The following is a 19,752-nucleotide window of genomic DNA, read 5'->3' as shown; positions in this document are numbered from 1 at the left end:
ATACCGCTCTGATAAAAATGGCACACACGCACACTAGCTCCGGTATTTCTTGCACTGATTCAATGCGCTCTAGTGGGAAGATTTTGTATAGAAGGATGACGTTTTTTCGACTCGGTGATGACGTATGACATGTCTGCCATCTAGTGGAGTGGAGATTGAACGAATTATGACACCCTATTTGACAAAATCGGCCGTTTTATTCAGTACCGCATCTTGTCGAGTAAACTCGACCGTGGCGCCTAGAGGGTTAAAGGAGAATTCTGGCAATTTTTCACACAGATCTCTGTTACTCGAAGTAACAAACTGTCGGTATGGACAAAACAACCTGGCAGCAGCAGTACAGTGCTACAATGCTACTCTCATGAACATCGTAGAGCACCGTAGCTGCCTGGAAGCTCTAACTTTTGGCTGCAGAAACTCAATCTAGGGAAAATCGATTGTTTTCGTTTTTTTCATACCAACAGCACACAGTGACCTTCGAGAAACGGAGATCTATATGACAAATTGGCGGATTTCTCCTTTAAGGTTCTGGTCCAAGACAGTCTGTCCCTGGCTGTACCATGTGCTCTCTACGAGGACACCTTCTCATAGCCTCACATGTAGAGAGTGGAGCAGCTCTGATATGTATATTTTCTTACAGCTGACATTGAGTAAATATAGTCTCTCATCACAACTTATTGTTCAAGCCTGAGAATGTTCAAAACATGGTTCAGCTGTGGACAGTTTTGATCAGGGCTCTCAAGTTTTGAGGACAGGCAAGAGTGAGACCCCCCCCCCGAGGGTTAAAGGGGTGGCTGGTCAGACGGGTTGGTTGCGAGAATGGGGGTGTTTCATTAATAATACTACAACTTTTTGTTGCTGTTAATAATATGCCTTCAGATGTTCCAGTGTAAGAGAGGTCGTTTCGTCAGCCGCTTACGGTCCTTGAACCCGCCACCTCAACACACACCGGAATTGGCCACCCGCCACTGAGCTAAAAGCCCAAGTTTCCAACTCAGCGGTTAGAGCCGTTCTTAAGGTTAGGGGTGTGAGGATTTACACGCGCAACTAGCATCACCAGCTAGCATACACCAGCCCCAGGTCGGTTACCAGTTGATCCAATATTAGTTGTGCAGAAATATAGCCCATCTTATACACACCAATTGAATTGAAGTAGAAATTGTATAGATTTGTATTTTTTGTAATTATTCCACATTTAGTGTAGTCATATCAGAACCTGAAGTAGCCTACAATCCAAATGCAAGCATGAAACTTCAGAGTATTACCTTTCATTTGAGGCCAAGATTATGCTTATAAGGGGTTCATATTGTGACATGCCGGCTCGATGCATGAAACATGAATGGGGAGGCCACACGCTCATTCCATAATAAATCAAGATAATTTATTAATTAAAGGTAAATTTAACAGAGACTAAATGATAACGTGGAAGTCAGTATAATGAAAGGAAACCAAAAGTGTCATGCAAAATCAGTCTAGGGGTTTAACAGCCGAAGGACAACGAAAGCCAAATGCCAGGAGGAGGAAGCCAGGGCTGGCTGTTGGATGCAGGCGATTTATAGTCCTGCCAATCAGGCACACCTGAGCACCAACACCTGCTCAACAGGAATAGAGAAAGAGAGAGCGGTAGAGAGCACAGGCACACCAAACAGGGCGGGGTCTAAGACCTGCCAGTATCCGTCACATATCCCCCCCCTTAAGACAGAAGCCCACCTAAATGGGATTCTGTACATACTGTAACATAAAACATCCCTTACACAAAACACAGACCATCCCAGTCCCAAATACTAGGACATAAACAATAGCACCCAGCGGTAAGCGTTCTTCACCTTGCGCGGGGTTTCACGTCTGCTCAGGTATGCTCTAACCAACAATCCCCCCCAATTAGCAACTAAACTACACCTGCGCCAAATTACCACAGCCTGCACGTCTTACCTGCAGCGCAATGTAACGAAAGCTGCAAGCAGCCCCTAAATGGCTCTCCTCCACGGCAAACCAAACAACAAAACCGCAATCAATTAGATTGCCAACCGAAATCTGAGTAAATTACCAAATACTAACCTATCAATTGAAAAAAATAAACAATTTCAGCTCCAATCTCTCCCCAATTTATAATTAACTGCACAGGCAATTTATGCCCGTCAGTAAGGCCAATTCAAAACAGCGTTCAAAACAAATTAAGTTACCTACCAAATTCCGGAAAAAATCCTGGATGAGCCCCCATATGTGACATGCCGGCTCGATGCATGAAACATGAATGGGGAGGCCACATGCTCATTCCATAATAATCAAGATAATTTATTAATGAAAGGTAAATTTAACAGAGACTAAATGATAACGTGCTGTAGTGCAAGTCCGTATAATGGAAGGACAACCAAAAGTGTCATGACACTCAGTCTAGGGGTCTAATCAGTCTAGTGGTTTAACAGCCGAAGGACAACAAAAGCCAAATGCCAGGAGGGGTTGGCTGTTGTGGATGCAGGCGATTTATAGTCCTGCCAATCAGGCACACCTGAGCACCAACACCTGCTTAACAGGAATAGAGAAAGAGAGAGCGGTAGAGAGCACAGGCACACCAAACAGGGCGGGGTCTAAGACCTGCCAGTATCCGTCACAATATGCAGTAAGCATTTGATTGCCAGTATGCATTTTGGATAACCCAAAGTCCTATGGGGAGTTTTCATAGGGCATTTTACAAAATGCATGAGTATACCTTGGCAAATAATGGTCTAAAGTAGCCTACTCACGTTGTCATTCTATATTGATCTACTTTTGCACACAGCATGACAAGACCTAATGCTAGGACTCAAGTCATATCAAGTCAAGACCTATAGAGGGCTGAAATGTGGTCAGTTCAAAGGTGCTTGTTATCCGGTAGAAAAAGAAAAGAATAATCTAGCCTTTGTAACTTTGTGTCAGCCTACATCACACAGTTATTCTAATTGTTTTCCAACAGTGCCTCAGCTTTCCAAAAGAGAGCAGGCATTGATTATTGTCAGTCCTCTCAGGGTGAATGAGACTGAGAGGATGCTTAATTGCTTTTTACCCGACATGTTTGAATACAGATGCAATGATTAATGCACCCATGGCCAGGATATAATTATATAATATGACATGATTTTAAAATTGACCTATAACAATAGGCTATGCAATAAGCTACTATTCAAACAAACACTTAAATTATATTGTTCTTAAACAACGAGTAGGAAAACTATAGTAACTAATGAGAGACTGAAATGAATGAAGTTATTACCTGATTATCCTATTCTCTTCCACCTCCAGTTGGTTCTCTTCCAACTCCACCTCGTTTACCACCTCCGCTATGCATTCACCGAAGGCCGAGACTGCTCACGAAACTGAAACTCAGTTTCTCAGAGTTCGCCCGAAATGCGTGTCTCACGCTCAATGCGTGAGACTTGAGAGGTCTGGTTTTGATGCATATTGCTATAGTGATTCTTCACCACATTTCATTTCCGTTGTTTTATGTAACTGACATCCGCAGACACAATAGCCTAAATCTTCATTCTGAACAGGTTGCAGATATACATCAGAGACTGCAATCAGATACTCAAATATTTGTGTTGAATGTTGATTGTTCTGCAAGTGCATATTCACTTGCTTTTGAACCATCAAGCTATATTTAGGTTTTAGTTTACAGTATAAGAGGAAGATACTGTAAGATGCCAAACATTGTCTGTTTCATTATAATTTGCCAAGTATGTACGTATGTATAAAGTATGTTTATAATTTGCCAAAATAATGGTATTTTGCAAACTTTGTCAATGTTTTCTGAAAATGTCAATAGTTTATATTCAGTTTCCTGCACACCAGTTAAAAAATGAACATATATATATATATATATTTATATATAACACCAAACATGTGGTTTTCAGAAGGCGTCGGTTTGGGGGGATTCTATGAAGTCTGTGAAGTCTGTGAAGACATATGATGCCATGCTGTGTTCAAGACAAACATTTTGGGGGGCGTTTCTGAACCCCCCTCCACTCCGAGTTACCTCCGTGGCAAAACACAGTCGCCTGAGCCACCAAGCTATTCCAAGGTTAATAGGGGTTATTGATTTTTAGCAATGGCAAACTCCTTTTTGTTTATGAAGTTGGTGGGACGTCTCTTTTTCTTTCCCATCCAGCAGACTTTAAAAGCCCCCCATCAGTAAGCAAGATTAAAGGCACCACTTGCTGTGTCTGTGTCTTCCAGTCTCTTTCCTGCCAATAAATATTTGGCTTCCAGTGTTTAGGATACATTTTTCCCCCACCACATGCCTTTGTTCAGCTCTCTGAGGCATCTTATCGCTTACCTTCCAAACGCATATAAGATAAGATAACATAAGGCTGTGTTTCCTTGTTCCTGTCTTCATTCTCTTACCCACTAAACAAATTATTATCATACTACTACTGTAATTGCTGTCCTTTCTTCTTTGCTTGGCATGTGGTAGGCTACATATATTCATTCATCTGTAAAACTGATAACAATGGCCTTTTCTCCACCATATTCAAAGCACAGCTATTTGACCTAAACAAAGATTATGCTGAATGACAACTGAGCAATACTGTATGATAGCAATGACTGCGCAAACTATTTACATAGAAAAATAGCAAACCAGAGATACAATAAAATAAATATTTATTCTCCATCAGAACATTTCACATATAACCATAGCAGATGTGGTGGGTACACAAAGGCTAATTTACTAGTGTACATTTTCATGAAACATGTAAGCATGCAATCTAGATGAATGAAATCATTTAGAAACTATATGTACCGCAAAGTGGTACAAAATATAACCACCGCTCAGTCCTGCACATGCTCTCCGCAAAAATAAATCATGCTTGTCAATTTGTCTCCATCCCCTCCTCTTGCAACTTTTGTGTATGTAAATGAGTGTGTGCATGTGTGCGTTTGCATTTGTATATATGTGTGCTTCTCTGTGTGTGTGTGTGCCTGCTTGCCTGCATGTGTGAGTTTTTATGTGTGTATGTGTTTGTTAAGTCAAGTTTATTTATATAGCGCATTTCATACACAGAGGTCATTCAATGTGCTTTACATAAACAAAAGCAAAGAGCAATAGCAGATAAAAGCATAAAAGGGCAATAGTCAAAGAATAGATTAAAAGGTATAAAGATCATAATAAAAAAGAAAACATAAAACGCACAAGGTAAAATCATTTAAAATAAAGATTAATTTAAAAAGACAAAATAAAAGACACAAGGTAGAATAATTTACAGGCAGATTCAGATTTTGTAACTCAGTGCAGTTAGCAGAAGGCATCTGAGAACAGTTTAGTCTTAAAGGTCCCCTGTGTAACGTTTTCAGTTGTTTGTTAACAAAATCAACATTTCCCATACATAAATGTGGCCCCATTCATGTTTAATTACCACCACCAACAACTCATGCATACCTATTGGCTTAGAAATCCTCATTTACATTTACATAGCGCCGTGTCGACTCGCCGTGTATGTGCGCCACGTTAAAATACCGGTGGCCAGCAAGGGACATACAGAATAATGTGAAATACAGCTCAGTCTTTGGCGCCTGCATGCATAGAAAAACATTAGCTTGGATTCATCTGCGGAATTTCCCTACATTCAGCAATGTAAGTTACGAGCCCATTTTCTACAAGGCATATGTCTTCCTAACAATCCAACATTGAAATTGTATTTTCCAACGAAATAAATAAAGAGAAAAATAACTTTGTTCGTGATCTGTCTCTGGCTCACTTGATCTCTAGTTTGTAGACCCAGAGACAGTTGACAACCTAACCTAACATAGTTTTGCTAGGACTAGTAGACTACCACAAAGTTACTGAACGTGTTATTTCAGGTTAGTTTGCAACAATATACAAGTTTAACCAAAGTCCTTAGCTGCAGTACTACTAGCTAGCAAACATAACTAACGTTATGTTTGCTAGCAACATGAAACTTTGTTACACAAACTTTGTTATGTTTGCTACACAACATGAAACTTTGATCGAAGTATCATCAGTGTCTCTACACATGAACTTGAGCATTGAGATTATTGTTATTGTGTACACATAGTTTACTAAAAAGAAAGATTTTGGCATGATGGCGGCGAGCAGAAAACCCAAGTGAGTTGTTCAAAACCTTTCTTTTAGTAAACACAGTGTACACAAACAATGTTCTCAATGCTCGAGTTCATGTGTAGAGACACTGATGATACTTCGATCAAAGTTTCATGTTGTGTCGAGCCTTCTTAGTGTTTTAAAAATAGCGATTTTGACGCCATCATGTATCAAAAAATAGTTCCCATTCAAAACTGCATTTGACCCAAAAACGACAACACGGACAAGCTTAAAAGTGGCGCTTCAGACGTAATTATGTTTTTAACATTACATTTGGCTGACGCATTTTTAACCAAAGTGACTAACAACATGGTAAACAGTTTAAGTTTTAAAGCAATTCTCTCAACAATTTTAGGACAATTTAAAAACGATAGAGTACAGTAAGAATAAGTGCATCAGTGAGTGCTGTTTTTAAACAGTTAAGTGTCAGTTCAAGATGGGTGGTAAGTGCTAGGATCAACAAGACTTGTTGTAAGTGGTGCTATAAGAAGAGATGTTCTCTAAAGAGCTGGGTCTTCAGGAGTTTTTTGAAGATGGAGAGGGATGTCCCTGCCCTTGTAGGAACTGGCAGTGTGTTCCACCAACAAGGAACAACAGATGAGAAAAGTTTGGATTGGCCTGAGAGTACCAGTGGTAGAGCTAGACGTTGGTGGTAGAGCTAGAGCGCAACGGTCTGGAGGTAGCGTATGTCTGTATGAGGGCAAGCGTTAGAGCCTTGAATTTGATGCGGGCCGCCATAGGTAGCCAGTGTAGCTGGATGAGCAGTGGGGTAACATGTGCCCTTTTCGGTTGGTTGTAGACCAGGCACGCCGCCGCTTTCTGGATCATCTGAAGGGGTTTCACTGTGCAGGCTGGGAGACCTGTCAGGAGGGCATTGCCGTAGTCAAGTCGTGAGATGACTATTGCCTGAACCAGGAGTTGGGTAGCATCTTGAGTCAAGTAAGTCCTGATTTTCCGTATGTTGTAGAGTGCGAAACATCACGACCAGGCGACTGAGGCAACATGATCTGAGAAGGTTAGTTGGTTGTCGAGAACAACACCTAGATTTCTTTCAGTCCTGGTAGGTGAAACAGACAGGGAGTCAAATTTGATGTTGATGCCGTGGTGTATGGTAGGTTTAGCTGGGAGGACCAGCAGTTCAGTTTTTTAGAGGTTCAGCTGGAGGTGGTGTGCCTTCATCCATGTAGCTATGTCTGAGAGGCAATCCGAGATCCGTGCTGAAACCAAGGGATCATCAGGTGGAAAGGACAGATAGAGCTGTGTGTTGTCTGCATAGCAGTGGTATGAGAAGCCATGCGAACGGATAATCTGTCCCAAGGAGGTGGTGTAGAGAAGGGGGCCCAGCACTGAGCCCTGGGGGACCCCTGTGGTGAGGTGCAGATAGCTGTCCAAGCCATGATACGTTAAACGAGCGTCCTGTGAGGTAGGATTCAAACCAGGAGAGAGCAGAACTGGAGATTCCCATGTTAGAGAGTATAGAGAGTAGGATGCGGTGATTGATCGTGTCAAAGGCAGCCGATAAGTCAAGCAGAATGAGTACTGATGACCGAGCAGTCACCCTGGCTTCTTTTAAGGCTTCTGTTACAGGCAGCAGAGCCGTTTCGGTAGAGTGGCCGCTTTTAAACAAAAGTTTGACTCGTGTACATTCACAAAAACACCCTAGGATGCATTTTGGCGAGAGTTACGCTTTCAGAGAGAAGTTTATGCTTCGACGTGCTAGGAGTCCAGAACTAGTGTCAGTTTTGATGTGTGACAGCTCCCATAGTTGTAAACGAGGCAGATTGGTTGCTATATAACTCCTAACCACTAGATGGGAGAATTTCTTACACAGGGGGGCTTTAAGTCCATATTTAAAATTGGCTACAGCTGGGGCCTTTTTGATGTCTTCCGAAAGTTGGTTCCAGAGCTGAACCGCATAGCAGCTAAAAGCTGCTTCACCACGTTTAGTTCTGAAAAGCAGGCTTTACTAACAGGTGTTTCTCTGAGACCTGAGAGTTGAGCAGGTGTGTACTGCTGAAGCATGTCTGATAGGTATTTACAGTAGGTCCTGCTCCATTTACCGATTTATAAACAAGCAGTAGTGCTTTAAAGTCAATTCTGTGACTTACTGGAAGCCAGTGCAGGGATCTAAGAAATGTGGTCAGTTCTTTTATTTTTTGTGAGAACCCTTACTGCTACATTTATATTACCTGAAGCTGTTTGATAGACTTTTTAGGAAGGCCTCTGAAAAGCCCATTGCAGTAATCAACCCTGCTGGAAATAAATGCATGAATGAGTTTTTCTAAATCATGTTTTGACATCAGCCCTCTAAGTTTGGCAATATTTTTGATGTGATAAAAAGCTGATTTAGTTATTGCTTTTATGTGGTTGTTGACATTTAGATCACTGTCAATTAATACACCAAGATCTTTAACCTTATGATCTTTAACCTTATCCTTTGCTTTCAACCCTTTTGTGTCAAGTAGAGTGGCAACCCTAAGTCTTTCCTCCTTTTTATCAAATATAATTACTTCAGTTTTGTCTTTGTTCAGGTGAAATTTGAAGTCTAGGATCATTACGACACCCTCAGAATGTATGTAAGTTTTGTGGAATTCTGTACATGGAGGGGCCATACAATAAATTAATATATGTGTACATTTAGTGACTGTACACCAACCAGCCTGTAGATGGCCGGACACAGTTTTCTGTGAATATCTCGAGAACCGTAGGGCCTAGCTAGGATGACCACATTATTTTTGTATGTTGGTCTCTGGGGGGCATGTCAACACAGCCCATATCCACTCATTTGAGGTATAAAAACAAGGCATTGTAATCGTATGTATCTTTGGCTGACAAGTTGAAAACTGCACGGAATTTGAAGTGTAGGATCATTATGACACCCTCTGCACACACACATACACTATGCACACACCCACCCACACACACAAACAAATACACACACATACAGGCAAGTATACACACACACCATTGCCCCCCCCACACACACACACACAAAAAACACACATATATACAAAAACAAACACACTATGCACACACTCATTTACATACACAAAAGTAGGGGGTGGAGTAGGAGATGGAGACAAATTGGCAAGTGTGATTAATTTTTGCAGAGAATGTGCTGGACTGGGTGGCAGTCATATTTTTTTTACACCTCTGCGGTACATCTAGTTTCAGCCCCTGCCAGTCATTTGCTTTCCCGCACTTTCTTGGACATTAAACTTTCATTCTCCAGCGTGAGCGAGCTAGCGGAGAATACATGAGTAACCACCCCCCCCTCCCTCTCAGTACAGTGCTTCAGTGATCTGATTCAGTCCACACTCACACAACACCTGAACTGAGCTGAGCAGAGGACAGAGACAAACAGCACTCCTTGGCTCATTATCGGCGTAATTAAACAAGCTGGTATATTTCCTCTCCGAATGTTCAGCCGGTTATTTATTTCTACGACTCCTTCCCTTTTAAAACAAGCAGCAGCATATGACGGGTCATTTTCATTGTGAAGCCAGGACTTCATAAATCATCCCGAGGTAAATGGAAAACACTCATTTGTATGTGAAGCGGTTCATCAGATGAGAGCCGTCACATTAATAAACCATGCTCTATTCCGAGACCCAGGTTTATGGTCCATTGAGCTTTGCTCTGACACTGACCACTCTAATTCCAACCCAGCAGTAATGCATGAATATTTAAACATGTAATATAGTCTGGCCCCTCTACCCATAAATATATTGTATGTGTGCTGCAGACAGAATCTTTACTGTCACAACGGGGAACTTGGGGGCCTCAGTGCGGGATCTAACACTAAAGAAGGGAGGGGAGTCCTAATTATGGACGTGTTGGCAAACATGCCAGAAAAAAACAAAAAAAACCTTCAATGCATGCAATTATATTTCTATTCCATATGTCTACTCTCTGTGGAAGTTTGCAGATAGTGTTGTGTCAGGCCAGGATTTTGGACCAAAGCAGCCAAATGGCCATCCCCCATCTCAAACAAAGGACTGGTGTATGTTTTAATGTATATAGTTGTAGACTAAGAACTATACTATAGTCTGTAGGTCTGAGATTCACAAACCTCACTCACCTTTTCACCAGATGTCCAATGATCTGCAGGTAAGTGGTATTACTCACATTTACCTTTACGGTTTATTGGTTAATACATTGTCAATTCACGCACCAATATATTTCTTCTCATATGCCATGCCACTACTCTTCTATAGTTAATAAACTACTTAGTAATTATTCGAGGTCAAGTTCTTTATTTTATGGAGTCAGATTAATCGTGGTTTCTCGTAATATTACAATTGCTTCACCAGTCTGTCCTATTGTTCAATACACGTGTAAACCTTTAGACGGGCAACACAGTTCTCATCTTGAGAGCACATTGTGCACTCCTTTACACTTGTCCCTATCCTATACAGTATGTATATTTCATTAATTCTATTTCTTTCATACTCAATTCCTCGATTTTGGTAGTATCAATTTCAGGCTGCTGCCTACCACTACTCTCTGTGGGGATATGGTTTCACGGACACAAGTGCATGGGCACTATTTTAGCTCTGGCCCTCTGGCGATGGCATATATTGACAGTCGGAAGGTGAGCGGACAGAATCACTGCCATCCCCCACCCCCATTTTCCCCTCCAGGTTCCACGACTCCTGACAGTGGACTGTCTCCATTGCTAAGCTAATGAAGCATCTTATGAACATATGAGCGTGTGACCTGCACTGGAAGTGGAAAGGAATCGTGAACAGATGCTATTGTCTCCTCGTGGAGGAGTTTGCCATATGGCTTTTTAAAGAGATATGCTTTGTTGCTGGACTCAGGCCAAGGCAGCGACCGTGGCTTCAAGCGTCTGCTTAGCTGTTTCAAATTTGGGGCCGGGGGGGGGTCACCAAGAGCTTGATTAGCCTTGGCCATTAGTGGCCCACAGGAAAGTGCTCACCTCTGTTATTCAGTGTCCTTTGACGCTGCCACTGCAAAGCGCTTTACGCCTCCAGCCTATCAGGACGCAGTTGTTTTAGTAATTAGTTCCTAATTTACTCATTTTCTTTTGTACAGGCGAACACTTACCAAATGACTACAGAGAGCCTAACAAGGTGTGAATAAAGAACAATTCTGCGGTGTGCTGTTGTTTTGCTTCATTGCTGATAGAAAAGTAAAAAGAAATTCAATATATGAATCTAATATAATGATATTTATGCATCTCATGTTGTGTTTGCAGAATCTTTAAAGAACAAAAGTTTAACTTTCATACATGTTTTCTAACATACAGTACAAGCAATACAACATGCACATACACTTCTGTACACACATTTAGGAAAAGAGGTAAGAATTCATTCTAAAACTGATTGTTCCGGTCTTTGATTGGCTGAATCATTGTAACACACACACACTCCACAATCTGCCACATTAACCACATTATGTTCTACATTACTGTGCCACGAATTGATTCAAAAGATAGAATTGTTGCACCTGTGCCTGCTTGGCAACCATTCCGCTTGATTACCTAGCGGAAGAATGATTATTCATGAATGAATCTTTATATTTCTCATTGTAATGTCTAATTTTTTTATGAAACTTTGCCAGGTATGTGCAATCATTTTGCGTTGTGCCTATCAACACCCCTTGGCTGACCTAAAATCAAGCATAGGTTTATTTAACAGTTCTGTACACAGTGGAAAGTTAACCTAAACAAATGATAATTAAATAATAATAAGTAGTAAAGTGAAAACACAAAAAGGGACTTTATTCAACCTCTTAGACTAGTCCAAATATTGATAAATCTCACTAATGCTATTGATGAGAGATATGATCCGTATGGAAAGTTGCTGCTGCCATCCATGTGGTTGTTGTTGGCTTACCCGAGGAATGATATCAGACGGGCATAATTGTTTCCAAGGGCCCAATTGTACTCCGACTCCTAACCTCGAGCAGACGACTGGCGCCACAGCGGCATCCACGCATACTCTACATCCATCTGCTTGCCTCGGCCGTGCCAAGCGTTTGTCATGTGCTCAGAGGGCTTTTCTGCTCTGAGCGGAATTAGAGTATCACACAGCCCATTGATGACAGTGCAGGGAACACTTCCACCACAGCCGTGCCATGGGAATCAGACCGTGACTTAATAACGCCGCGGATGTTTGGACCAACGGAAGGTTCCACGGTAGCGGGTAGGTTCCCAGTAAGCTCTTTTTTCAAGCCCAGTGACACATTTGCTCATCAGATGAAAGTGGTGCCTTTCAAGATGGCTGTCGATGTCATCCTGACTGTCCAAATCCGTACAGAGGAACACGGTCATAAAGGGACAAGTTGACAATGCAAAGTTGAAAAGTTGAAAATCAAACATGAAGCGTTCAATGGTGCTGTACGAATACTCAGCATTTACATACTTAACAGTATAAAATACACCAAAAATGTCTCACATTTTAGTGATCATAACTCCTGTTGAATACAGATCCCTTTGGCAACTTCTCTACACTCAGGTGATGAATCGATTTGAGTCATGTTTAAACTGAAGCAAACAGCTAAAGAAGCATTGACACCAGCTGGATTACAGCTCAGTAGAGTGATGAGGTGAGGTCCTATTGTCATGGAGTCCCTGCCTTCAGACACATTTGCGGATGTTCAGATCAAAGCTTTCTCCTGACACAGCTAATGGCAGCTCTCAGCTCGCCGTGACATTTCCTAGACCCGCCACGCGGCGCTTGAGCAGCGCCGCCGACCGAGTATGCCTTCTCTCGGCATCAGTGTGCCAAGCACAGTGTTTGATTTGCTAAGCCGCCACAAAGAGCTCCAGCTGGAGCAGCACAATGTCCCCTCACTCTCATTTCCACACCATGCCCTTCCATTTTTTTCTCTTTTTTTTGTATTCCTTTTTTTTTTTTAGTTGGCGGCAGAAGCAGAGCCAGAGCCCGAACATGCCCACGTCAAGGGAAATGAAAGGGGAGACTAAGTCACTTGCCGCCACATAATGAGGCCATAGACATCCCTGGCGCTGTCACTCAGGAAAGTTGGGGCTGCTGGCCGAAAGAAAGCTGCTGACTCCACACTCACGGGCAGTAGAGGTGACTCAACCACACAGCAGCAGCGGCGGCGGTGGCGGCCGTGGCAGAGGGTGGAGAGGGGACGTGGGTGGAAGGTGAGGGTGCTGTAAAACAGCAAACACATTCGGAGACACTCTTCACTGTCAGCATGCCTGTCTGTCCAGCCGCCCGCCCGCCTGCCTGGCATCAGTGCTAATGGCCATAGGCGGCTGGCAGCATGCTGAGGGTCTCAGGCCAAGGAGCAGGCGCCGCTCAGGTATAAATACAGAGGCTCAAACTGCCGAAAGCATCATTGGTAGAGGCTTATGGATGTGCTCGTATTGAATTTGGAGCGCTCACTCAAGGCCAGAGCTGTTGTGTGGGGGCGTTTCTTTACACATATAAATAAGCCGAGTTAAATGGAATATGCTATTGACAATTTGAAAGACATGTATTGCATCTTGATTGCAATTGATCAATGAACATGAAAAAGTTGCTATTGAGTTGATATCTAAGCTAAGATTGATACTTTCCGCATTTGTTTGAATTCCTCTCTACAGCATTTTTATACTCTGTATAATATGTTCTGCATGTAATGGCCCTTTCCATTTAGACTTGTAAATCCGTCGCCCGAGTTGGAAAGTGTAAATTACCCAGCTTTCTGGCATTTCATGCAGGCACGCCCCCTTTACCTCGGAGTACTTGAGGGTACCCCAAGGTGGACATACGACCTTACGACAAACATGGCTGCGCCCATAGTTGAGATGAGATGACATGTATTTTTTTTTACATATGTACTGTGTTGGTCATTTTAATGTTGATGCAATGCTCTTACACACTAGATTACATTGCTGCTTCAATCCGGTCCTTTAGCAACTCATTCGTACATGTTGAACAGGTGGGTGTACGATGATTTCCGAGTCTAATAGAAAGGGCCATAAGATCCATATAAGCCTGCCGTTGAGTGTTTTTCCTGCACAGGCCTACATGCTTGTTTATGTCTGCGTGTCTTTGGCCATCCTCACTCTTGTTTGTGGTCTAAATGCGTAGCACCCCGGTTGCCCAAGAAAGTTTTCCAGGCAGAATACATTTTCCATTACAGCATGGAGGATTTCAGTAGCCCTCCGACTGACCTTGTGTGGGCCCCTGTTCAGTCTAATTTCCACAGGTCAACTGCAATTCAGACCGGCTCAAAGGCAAGCCGCGCTCCCCGGCTGAGCTCTTGTTATCTTTAAGCCGGCACTCGGCTTTGTCTAATGGCAGTGAGGGGGTTAATGCTGGGCATTTTCTTCTTCCCCGGGTGCTTATTCTGTGTTGATACAAATAATAGGCAGTTAAGCTCCAAAGACCATTATGGAGTCCGAAATCTGCCTTCTGTTTTCCGCAAGGATTTTCTTTTTCTTGTGAAGAAACTGAAGTGTTCTGCCTCCTGTTGTCCATCTTAGACACATACTGTAGGAGCAAACTGGCTGCCTCACTTGCTTTCTCTCCAGGGACCAAAGTCATCCATCCATTTATATATATATCATTTCTCTCCCTCTTTCTCTCTCTGTCTGCCTATCTTACCACCTCCCCCTCCTCCTCCATGCCTATTTTTCTCTCACTTCCACCAAACTCTCCAGATGATTACTTTGAGCCCCAGGGGAAGGACTGACAGGGGTCCCTGGGATCAGCCTTGTAGCAAATCCCACTCAAGTTGAGGAGAAACGGCACAGTGGGGTCGGTTGTGTGGTTTAGGGGAGTTTAATTAGGATTTGTCAGATTGGCTGAGCCTAACGCCACTCCCCCATGTCACCGGCTTAGTCCGTCTAATGCGGGCGCGAGCGGAGATAGAGTGGACACGTGGCGCGGAACAACTCTGACTGGCCGAGGGGAGTCTGGCAGCAGGAAGATATAAAACATCAATGGACAGTCTTCCCCTATCGGTGCCAATGAATGCATCATTAAAAAAGGCATCGCGGTAGTTATGTATTCTATCAGGACCCAATCAGAAGAAAAGTGCACCCAGTTGGACTCAGTGCTTAGACTACTTTATAGGCCCCAGAATATGAGTTTTGTGTGAGTCTGTCTGAAATTTAAATGCCAGAGCCTCTGTGATGTCTTATCTCATGGCTCATGAAAGTCCCTGTGACATTCCTGGGCCTGTAAATATTTAGAGTTGCTAGATGAACATTGAGGGGGTGGGGGGTGGGGGATTTCAGTCACATTGTCACCCCCTACTGGCATCTCCGTGCAAAGCAACACTTGGGTGTGCAAAGCAATGGCCAGCACTTGGCAGATGAACTTCCAGCACTGGTATCAGTGCAAAGCACTCAACAGCTGGTGCTGCAGCACACACTGTAACATCCCCCTGCTCCAGTGTAAGTGTGTCCAAGTATACATGCTTGGGTATGATTGAACAAGATTAACACAATAAGTCTGCTATAATTCCACAAACAATGGCCTTTACTGAGCAATGGTGTATACTACTCTAGGTCTATTTAAGAGAGTATATGGACTACAGCTAGTGAAAGATTAGGACTACAAACAAGGAACTGCCACGAATAATGTTGTTTTATATTCATATTACATGTTGTGTTGTAGTACTATGATTACGCAATGCTTATTACAATGTATTTACTAGATTACAACACATTAACACATTGTACTATACACCACAAAACTGTTTGGTGGAGCAAGGAATTCTGTCAATCTAAGTGGAGTGGGTTTCCACACATCCATTACTTACCTGTTTACTCACCTGAACCATCCCATTCCAGTAAAGCACTCTGGATGTGAATGAGAGATTAGTTGCCCTGTTGCACTGTGTGAGATTTCACAAACAGGAGCAGTTCCTTGTGGACTCTTTATAATTTATACATATGAGAAAATAGATTAAAAACCAGTGGAGAGAGAACAAAGTGCTTCGTGCATTAAAATTCATCATCAGAGATCACTGCTAATAAGACACTGTGAAAGAATGAGTGAGTGAGTGAGTGAGTGAGTGAGTGATAGAGAAGCAAAGAGACAGAAAGAAAAAGAAAACGAGAGACTATAATGATAGAAGGAGGGGATGGGAGAGGCTATGTGCCTGCCATAAAATATTCAGCGTACGCTTGAAAGACTTGCTCATGATATGCTCTTCCTGTTTCTACACGGGGCCACAGAAGCTAATAAGTTGGATGGGCCTTCTCCCCAGGTGTTACCTTGGCAGGATGGATCGGTGTCAAGTTGGAGCGCTTCTCCGCCTCGCATGGCATCCCACCCAAAGCCCCTCCACCTCCCTCCCTCCCTCCCTCCCTCCCTCCAGGTGTTTGGGGCTTCCTCCTCCTTGGGTCCTCATCTGCAAAGACTTCATGCTCAGATGTGCAGGAAATGTTTTTTTTTTCCTTCACCTCTGCTAATCTTTTCAAAAAGTTGATGGCATAAGCGTATCTCAGGACTGCAAGCGAGCGCAAAGGGAAGTATGGCAAACAGAGACACAAAGGAGAGAGAGAGTGTGTGTGTGTGTGTGTGTGTCTCTGTGTGTGTGTCTGTGTGTGTGTGTGTGTGTGTGTGTGAGAGAGAGTGAGGAGAGAGAAACAGACTGTGGGTGTATGTTTGGAGAGAGGGGGAGATACTACAAAAAGAGACTAAATGAGTGTGGAGATAGTGGGGGGGGGACAAAAAAGAGGACAAGAAAGTGAAAGAGACAGAGAGACAGGGAGAGAGAGAGAGAAAGAGAGAGAGAGAGAGAAAGGGAGGCAGAGGGGAAAAGAGAAGAAAGAAACAGCAAAGATCTTGTGAACAAACAATGAGAAGGCAGGCAGAACTGCAAGCTTTGCCGCGGCTTTCAAATCACCCCATGCTTTGTTCTGATTTACTTTTAGCTCAGTCAGAAGATAATCTCTCAAAGCTGTTCCTCCAAAGCACAGTCGCAGCCACAGCCTACCTCGCCTGCCTTGCTGCAGAAATGAATTGTAACCATCTCCCCGACTCTTCAGCTGAAAAAGGGGGCCTCTTTCTACTGGCTTCCCTATCGACAAAGTACTTCAGCCAGCAGTTTCTGCAACATTAATGCAAAGTGTTGGAGCGGAGGCACTCATGTGAGGAGTAATGTGTAATTATTATAACAGATAATACTCCACGCCATTCGCAGAGCTTTCCATGCAAATATAAAAGTTCTTTATTGTTATTATCATTACTGTAGCTAAGCTGGGAATAGCTGCACCCCCCGCCCCCACCACCACCATCACCATGTCTCCAATAACACGATCCTAGTGTTTTCTTTTTTGAAATATGAGTGTTTCATCTCCCTGCAAAACATCTCAGGCCCATTACAAAACACAACACTGATATTACACAGTTTAATTTTCTGTTTGCAAAAAGGCGACTATAAAATTGTTTAAATGTGGCTTTTAATAATGAGACACTGACACACAGGCTGGGCCACACTGCAGAGGCACGATGTGGGGTAATGCATTCCGCAGAGATTGCCGTTGTCTTCGCTTGAAGTGTCGTGGGTTTGGAGCAGAACACAACCACGGCGGTAGAATTGCTACATCCCAAAACTCCTCAAATGTCCATGGGAGGAGAGGAACCATTTGTAATTTCGGAATGTGCGAGAAACTCCCTCATGCATCTGAAAGCAGACTCAGAAAATAAACTCAAACTCGACTATAATGCTCAAACATGGAAGCCAGCAAACAGCACACAAACACACATACACACACACACACACTGGGGCTGAAAGGAGAGCGCTGAGGTGTCCAGCCTTCTGAGAGAGCTTGTGAATTCTTTTGTGGCTCCTCTATAATCAGTTTTGTGGGGCGAGTGGAGGCATTTCCATGCTCCGTTTGCCCTGTGACTAATCGGAAAAGCTCATTCCCCTCCTCCCCTGTTCTCAGTCAGAGGTAAAGCCAAGAGACTCTCGGGCATCACACTGAACCTGAGGCTCCAGTGGTGTTGGCATCCCAATTTGTCAGCCGCACACCCTGCCAAGGCAGCCTGCCTCAGCACCAAACACATCCGAGGGCTGCCGCTGCTGCGCTGTCCAGCTGAGCTCCGAAAACTTCCACACCGGCACAGAGCTCTGCCGGTCGGTCGGGTGGGGGGCACGGTTTTGGCACGGCTACACAATTATCATACAGGGACCGGTGAGGAGGCAGCCAGAGTGTTAGCTGCGCTTCCCAGCAGAGTCCCAGACCACACCACACAACACAGGCCTGCTATTACTCAAGCATGTCCGAGCACCACACGGGGCATATGAGGACTCGCTAGCACATCAAATAATCATATTCTCTTTTAAACACCACGTTAAGCCTGAGCAATAAGTCTGCATTGAGCAAATGTTGGCCACTACTAATGCAGTACATTCTCTACAACATTGATTTTCAATACTCCACTCAATATATTCTAAAATCTATAATATTACTGTTATATTTTGAACACTGATCAAAAACCTTTTTGCTGAGCCAATATACTGTAAAGAGTTAAAGGGTACCGCTAGTTCAAAATCTACCCAATGCAAGAAAGAGTCTCAACAGAGCACTGAGCTCTTGAAAATACTATGGCAAGCAGTAGAGAAGTCCATCCCATTGGTACAGTATGTGTGTGGTGGGGGAAATGAGAAAGAATGAGAGAGAGATAGACAGTGGGAGAGAGAGAGAGAGAGAGAATTACAGAAAGAGAGAGTATAGAATGAATGACTGTTAAATTACATATTAAAACAGACAATATGCTCATATACGCATAACCCCACACTTTATGACATTTAGATGTGACAATGTTCCAATGATCTTATTCACAAAAGTGCTGAATCTTCGGTCAAATAGAGGGAAAAAGAATGAAAGTGGTATAAAAAAAGACATCAATAAAACATACTGAGTGCGGCCTGAGAGAGGAGTTAAATGGATTTTATTCACTGCCATGGTCATTCGGTATGCATAATGAATTAAATCTATTCATCGGGCCGCTGCCTCTGAGGCTTTGCAGATCAAAGGTTACTCGCCGAATTGTAAGTTTCAGCCTCGGATCCGACTGGGTTTCTCCTGAGACAGCCAGGCAAGACAGAGGGCAGAGGTCAAGAACCCCTGCCTCCCCGCAGGAGGAGTTCGGACACCTCAGCTCACACATCAGCAGGAAGGGGGAAAAAAGAGAGGTCTATTAAAAACAGCGGACAAGCCTGATCAGTGGAGTAGTGGCGCGGACCTTCTCTCTGATGGGGGAGAGAGAGAAATCACATGCTGGAGAGGAATGGGAGGTCACCTGGAACACAATGGATACATTTGACATTGTGGCAATCATATGGTGGATTTAACCCCCCCAAGACCGACCCAACACACACACACACACACACACACACACACACACACACACACACACACACACACCCTCTACCTACAAGCGCTAATCAAATGATTCCAACTCACTGAGCAAATTAAAATCCAACACAAAATCTACTCTCCCAAAATGTGTTTTATTAGGAAGTTCAAATGTAAATAATTTATGAAAAGCCATCAGAGGGTCCATAGGGACTGGTTTAATATGTTAATGGTTCATTAACTCATAGCCTCTAAAGCCCTGTTCTCGAACATAGCCTCATTAAGAACACTCTTTTTTTTCCCTGGCAGTCGTGAGCCCACCGAGGGGATTAGTGTGGTAATTTGGGCTGGAATG

The sequence above is a fragment of the Alosa alosa genome, chromosome 10, assembly GCF_017589495.1.
Source record: "Alosa alosa isolate M-15738 ecotype Scorff River chromosome 10, AALO_Geno_1.1, whole genome shotgun sequence".
Taxonomy (NCBI): domain Eukaryota; kingdom Metazoa; phylum Chordata; class Actinopteri; order Clupeiformes; family Clupeidae; genus Alosa; species Alosa alosa.
This window is presented reverse-complemented; position numbering follows the sequence as displayed.